The sequence below is a fragment of the Balaenoptera acutorostrata genome, chromosome 1 (assembly GCF_949987535.1).
Source record: "Balaenoptera acutorostrata chromosome 1, mBalAcu1.1, whole genome shotgun sequence".
Taxonomy (NCBI): domain Eukaryota; kingdom Metazoa; phylum Chordata; class Mammalia; order Artiodactyla; family Balaenopteridae; genus Balaenoptera; species Balaenoptera acutorostrata.
Genome location: NC_080064.1, coordinates 18,523,604 through 18,530,055, shown reverse-complemented (window position 1 = coordinate 18,530,055; position 6,452 = coordinate 18,523,604). Strand labels below are relative to the sequence as shown.

General features: G+C 47.0%; 1 protein-coding gene across 6 annotated transcripts in view; it reads left to right on the top strand.

The window, feature by feature from the left end:
- Positions 1-681: 681 nt before the first annotated feature.
- Positions 682-6,452, top strand: part of ASAP3 (ArfGAP with SH3 domain, ankyrin repeat and PH domain 3) — a 44,938-nt gene continuing 39,167 nt past the window's right edge. For all 6 annotated transcript variants that reach the window (XM_007175101.2, XM_057546578.1, XM_057546569.1 and 3 more), the window contains exon 1: positions 682-700. The gene's annotated coding sequence lies outside the window, so the exon portion shown is untranslated. The remainder of the gene's footprint in view (positions 701-6,452) is intronic.

Genomic DNA, 6,452 nt, shown 5'->3' with positions numbered 1-6,452 from the left:
GTGTTCCAGTCCCAGCTGGTTTCCTGGGAGTAACTAGGGACTCTGTCCTGGGACTTGCGGTCTTTTTTTGCAGTCCTGCTAGGAAGGACCCTGGGCAGGTTACAGGAAGCTAGAATGTCAGTGCTGAGGGACCCTTTAAGATAGAGATCACCTAGGAACTCTCTCATTTAAGACGGGGAAACTGATGTCCAGAGAGTGCTACAGACTTATCTAAGCTCCCACAGCTGGATAGTGGAAGAACTGGCATTTTCTACCCAAATGTTCTAACCCCTGGTCCTATTCTCTTTCCTTCTAAAGTCCCTATGTAATTTCTCTGAACCTTAGTTATTTTCACCCTTAAAATTTCACCCCTATTTCACCTTCCTTGCTTACCTCTCTGGGTTGTTAAATGTTTTTTGTTTTTAATTAAAAGCTGCTCAAATGTGAGGGAGTATTAAGACAGATAATCATTCTGTCAACCGTCGTCTTCCTGTCCTGGGCCCTTTACATCCATTCATCTCATTGATATTCACAGTAACACAGGTGAAAATGGGCCCAGGGGAAGTTAAGGCAGTTGCCTTGTGCCACATAGTGGCTTTGTCTGACTTTAAGGCCTGTGCTATGTCAGTTCTCCATGGCATTTCTCTGCTAGGCACCAAGAACATAAAGATGCTGCTTAGCTTTGCTGGCTGGTTGGGGAGAAGTAGCCTGTCTTAGCGAGGTAAGTGGAACCCCAGGAGTCTGTCCAGAGTACACAGAGAAGGTATGGTTAGTGCCATAAGAGGCCAGTGGAGCGAGGGAGAGAGAGAGAGCAGTGAGGACTGGTGCAGTCAGGGAGAGCTTCCTGGAGGAGGTGACACTTCCAGATGGGTCTTGAAGGATGGAAGAACTCCATTAAGTGGAGAGGACAAGTGAGTGAATTTGGAGACAGATGGGAAGAAAGCATATTCAGGAACCAAGTAAGCCACTGTGACAGTGCTGAGAATTCATACTATGTCATGTGTCTCAAACTACTAGTGAACTTAAATCTCCCAGTGGGTCTTGGATGAAGCAGTCCACCACAAACAGGGGATCTTCAAAGGCTTGTGTTTTATATATATATTTTGAGATTTAATGAAGTTTTAATTGAACAAAAGACATACTAATTTTTAATTAAAAATTTAAAAAATATAACAGAAAAGACTAAAGTCACCTCTGACCATGTCTCACGATTCCTGTACTCTCCCCAGAGGTAAGTGCTATGGAAGTGTGCATGCTTCCCAATATCTGTCCTCAGAGAAAATGTATTATCAATAAAGGGGTGGTGGTTAAGAGGAATGTTTGCCTAAGTCGGTATCATGTCTTATAATGCATAGTTTTAAGTTTCATTGGAGTCAAATTTATCTTTTCCTTTGTGACTCCAGTGTTTTCGAATCTTATTTTAGAAAGGATTTCATTCTTAATTCTTAATATTCTTGTGAATTTTCCATTGTGCTTCATCATGTGTTGATGTTTGTTTTACCAAAATAATAACATTTTTATTTTGCAAAAAATAATAAAAATTATGTAGTCTTAGAGATTTTTTTGCCTGCAAGAAACAGAAACCCTCTAAAGCTTATGTTGAAGGGAAATTTGTTTTAAGGATCTAGAGGTGCCTCATGGGACTGAAGAACAGTATAAGTCAAAGTAGACCTCACCCGGGCCTCACCAGGGCCTCATTTGAATCTGGGAAGTCATCAGGAACAAAGGCAGCTGCTTCCTCATTCCCGCTGTCTCTTGCCTCTTGTTTCTTTCTGCACAGCTAAACAGTGCTTTTGCTCACTTGTCATCACACAGGCCCCAAAGGGCATCACACAGTCTTCTGGGGAAGTCAGGCATCTTCAGCCCCCACATTCACGTGACCTCACTGGTCCAGCATCTAAAGGCAACCAAGCCAGTCTTGCGTCCAGGTTCCTGGCAGAGAGGTTGATGGCCCAGCCTAGCTTCTGGATTGGTTCCAGAAGCTGGGTCCCCACCCCTGGTTTCATCAGCAGAGGTCACGGAGGGATTGACTCAGGCAGGGAAACATGGCCACAGAGACCTACATTGTGGGAGGGGACACTTCTCGGAGAAGAGGAGCAGGGCCTGGAAAGTCCCCACCCGCACCCCCATGTGTCCATGGCCATTTCTCTTCATTTGGCACAATCTAGGCTCCAGGGAGAGGCACTGTGTTCATCCTGTTTTGTGCCTCTGGTTATCCAGGTGTAAAGGAACCCCAGTTTGGAAAGCTCAGGTGTAGTGGAATTAAAAAGATGGATTGGAAAAAAAAAAAAAAAAAAGATGGATTGGAGAGCTCGGGGGTACAGCATGACTTGGAGGGCCTTGAATGTCATTTAGGCATTTGGGCTTTTTGCTGGACAGTGGAGACCAGTGGAGACCATGTTATGTAAGGAATGGATGAGGCCGGCCCTGCCGAGGGACACAGTGGCCAGCATCATGCATGGGAACTGCTCCATGCCAGGCCCTGTATTAGGCACTGGGTAGACACATTGCTTGTTAAAGAGATGCAGTCCCTGCTCTACTGAGCTTACAGTCTTCTGGGGAAGACAGGCAGTAAACAGGTAAACAAACAAGTCAGTAATTGCACGTGTAATAAATGTCATGAAGGCTCATTCTCCCTGTCCAGGCTTGCCTTGAGGTTTGGTCCTGGGTCCTCATCTCTTGGCATGCTAGCCTCTCTCCCCAGGCAATCTCATCCACACCCATGGGTTCAGTCCTCTTCCATCTTCAGGTGACTCACACATTTGTACCTTTAGCCCAGACCCTCATGTCCAACTGCTCACTCAGCTGTTTCATTTGGACACGTCAAAGCCACATTCATGACTTCCCCCCCCCCCGAGGCTGGCCATTCTGGTGTTCCCTTCTCAGAGACTGGTCCCTCCCTCTCTTCTGGTAAGCAAGCCAGAAGCTCCACATGCTCCCTTCATCACCAAGGGTCATCAGTGTTACCTTCTAAACATCTCTGCCGTCCCTCTACTTCTCTACATCGCTACCCTAGTCCCCATCGTCACCTCTCCCCTGGAACACTGCACTGGCCTCTGAACTTGTCTTTCCACATTTATTCTATAGCTCAGTTCTCCCTAATAGCACTGTGTGTGTCTCCTTTGCAGCACACCTCCTAGATAAATTTTACATTTATTTGCATAATTACTTTGTTAAGATCTGATTTCTGACTAGATTTTGACTTCCATGAGAAAATAACCTATCTCACCATTTTATCCCTAGTATTTACCACAGCACCATAGTAGGAGCTCGGAAAATATCGATGGGAGTAACAAATAAAGAAAAGAAGAAACCTGAGAAGGAGCATTAATAGAGAATAATGGTGTGAGGGTGCTCCAGTTGGAGGGAACATCTTAGGCAAAGGCCCTGAGTCAGTAAAGAACCTAAAGTATTTGTGACACTGAAAGGAGGCCAGAGGAGCAGAAACAGCGATGGCAAATGGAAGAGTGACAACAGATGAGTTTGGGAAGGTAGGCTGGAGCCAGATCATATTCAAGTTTGTAGGCCCTGGTGGCAAGTTTGGATTTTATTTATTTTGCAGGCAAGCAACATGATCCAATTTATATTTTAGGACAGTCATATAAGCTGCTGTGTGGAGATGAGATTGGAGGGGGCAGGAGAGGACCCAAGGAGGCTGTTGGCAGTTGTCCATGGAAGAGACGATGGTGCTGTGGATAGGGCCGTGGTTGGTGGAGAAGTGGACAGATTCTAGAAGTATTTTATAAGTAGTAGCATCAAGATTTGTTGATGGGGTGCATGTGGGGAGTGGTCAAGAATGGTTCCCAAATTCCTAATGGAAGAATGCCATTGCCCCTTCCTAGGAAGGGGAAATCTGGGAGAGGAACAGGTTTGGAGGAGAGTCAAGAATTCTGTTTTTACATCTTACAGGTCTTTGAGACATACAAGGGGAGAAATCAAGAAGACATTTAGATATATGAGTTTGGAGGTCAAAGGAGTGGGTGGGCTGGAGATACACATTTGAGAGTTGTCAGCCTTGAGATAGTGGGTTTCAAACTTGGATCTGTGTAAGAATCACCTGGCATCATTCCCAGAGAGTCCAATTCAGTAGCTGTTTCTTACTTAGGCTTCTTATTGCAAGTAACAGAAACCAACCTGAGCCGATTTAGACAGAAGAGGAGTTCCCTGAAAGGGAATATTCAGTAGTTCACAGGATTTCTGGGAAGCTAGAGAACTGGGGCGAGGCAGCAGGGGGGATCTCAGCCAAAATCACTCCACTGAGCCGGTCTGGCGAGGACACTACTGCCTCGCACTAAATGCCACAGCATATACCACCACTGTCCCCTGGGGACTGGGCACCTTCACTGCTGTTGCCATCAGTATAAGAATGATCTTCCACTCTCTCTGCTCCTGATTCAAAGTTTGTAGTGAGTGCCTCTGATTGGCCAAGGCTAGCTGATACTTACCTGTACCCTAGCTGCAAAGGAGTCTGGAAAAGCATGAATTTGGTCTCATCAGCTTTTGTAGGAGGCAAGCTCTGCTGAGACTTGTGCAGCAAGTAGTTTCCCAGATGTAGGAGAGAGGTTCAGATACCAGTCTGGCAAAAATGACAAGTGTCCGGGACTTCCATGGTGGCACAGTGGTTAAGAACCTGCCTGTCAATGCAGGGGACACGGGTTCAAGCTCCGGTCCGGGAAGATCCTACATGCTGTGGAGCAACTAAGCCCGTGCGCCACAACTACTGAGTCTGTGCTCTAGAGCCTGCAAGCCACAACTACTGAAGCCCGCACGCCTAGAGGCCGTACTCCGCAACAAGAAAAGCCACTGCAATGAGAAGCCCACGCACCGCAACGAAGAGTAGCCCCTACTCACCGCAACTAGAGAAAAGCCCACGCTCAACAACGAAGACCCAATGCAGCCAAAGATAAATAAATGATTTATAATTAATTATAAATTAATTGTTATTTAATTAATAATAATTAATTTAATTAATTAATTTTAAAAAATGACAAATGTCCTTGGCAGGTTCACCAGCCTGCAGGAGGGTGTCTGGGAATCTGCATCTTAACCAGCACCCCCAAGAGTTGCTCATGCACGTGGTCCAGGAACCACATAGTGCGTATAGTACATTAGCTGGTTTTAAAGAAGTGGGAGTGGATAAAATCACCCAAGGAAAGGAATGAAGAGGACCTGGGCCCAAGCTCTGGGGAGCTCAGGATTGAGAGATTAGGATGGGAAGAGTAGTTAATGAAGGAGACTGAGAAGGAGCTGCCGATGAGGAAGGAAGGAAATCAAGAGAGGTCCGTGCCTCGGAAGCCAGGGGAGGAATGTTTCGATGAGGGAACCACGCTCAGCTTTGTCGGATGCTGCCTAGGTGTCCAGAGGTCACATAAGAAAATGACAGAGACACGACCCCTGACGTCAGCAACATGGAGGTCATTGATGACCTTGAGAACTGATTTAGGGGGGAAAAAAAAAACAGATTTAGTGCTATTTTCCCCTCCACACTGGCCTGGACTGGATTTGAGGAGGAGGCAGATGAGAATTTTTCCTGAGAAGGGAAGTAGAGACATGGGATGGTGGCCAGGGACCTGGGCCAAGAGGGTTTTCCAGGCCAGACTTAGAACCCAGCTCCATCTGAGCCTAGCCTCTTCCCATTCCAGGCTGCCTCTGCACAAGGACACAGGGTTCTCCTGGAGCGTCAGCCTCAAGCCCAGTCTCACAAAGGCTCCTCACCTCCCCAAATGGCCGTCTTTGAGCCCAACTTCCTTGCCTGGTATTCAGCTGTTCTGGCCACCGAGGTGACACAGGCATATTTGGGGACAGAAACTGGAGGTTTAGGTCAGAGCAGAAGGAAAATGCTTTCCTCAAAAGCAATTTGGTAGTATAGTCCTCAGACATCTCTGCTAGAAAGTCCCTTTGATGGGCCCAGAGTACATGAGGCAGTGAAGCCCACGGAGGCACAATGAGATCCCCAGAGTCTAGGGCAGGGCCCTGGGCCCCCTTTGTCCTGGGAACTTTGTGAGTGGGCATCACTGGGGTCAGAGAGTGGGCCTCACTGTGAAGGGTACAGGAGGCTGAGCTGGGAACAGCTGCTAAAGGTTTTCTAACTGGGCTGGGTTTTGACCTTGACCGAGCTTTTAAGAACTTCAGATGCTGTTGGCTCCACGCAGACCTACAAATCAGAATCTCCCAAGGGTGAGGCCTGGGCAAGGGAACAGTTAGAAGGTTCCTGGGCAACTGATGAGCAGTCAGAGTGAAAACTACTGTGGTGAGCTATTGCATGCCCCCTTAAGGTTAGTTATTCATTAAACACTATTTATTGAACACCTGCTGTTTACGAAGGCGAGATGGTAGGTTCTGAGGGGATGGAGATGACAAGACAAGGTCCCCATCTGGGAAGAAAGACTCATGCCCATGAAAAGATGATTGACAGGGCTTCCCTGGTGGCGCAGTGGTTAAGAATCTGCCTGCCAATGCAGGGGACACGGGTT